The sequence below is a fragment of the Limulus polyphemus genome, unplaced genomic scaffold (assembly GCF_000517525.1).
Source record: "Limulus polyphemus unplaced genomic scaffold, Limulus_polyphemus-2.1.2 Scaffold12626, whole genome shotgun sequence".
NCBI classification, from domain to species: Eukaryota; Metazoa; Arthropoda; class Merostomata; order Xiphosura; family Limulidae; genus Limulus; species Limulus polyphemus.
The window spans coordinates 10,118-10,327 of NW_013678236.1; positions in this window are offsets into that span (position 1 = coordinate 10,118).

A 210-nucleotide genomic window follows, 5' to 3' on the forward strand; every position below is an offset into this window, starting at 1 on the left:
AGAAATAAAGAGAATCGGATGTTTTACAATTAATTTTGCTTTAAAATACGCTTTTTTTAACTCTTAAAAAAATTAATTTTTCGTCAAAATCTCAAAGGCTATACCTTTGCATTTTTCACAAATTTCGTAAAAAATTGTATTTCCATATTATTGCTCAAGAAGCATGCACTTGATGCGCGCTTTTCAAAATGGAAGTCTATTTATCAAAAC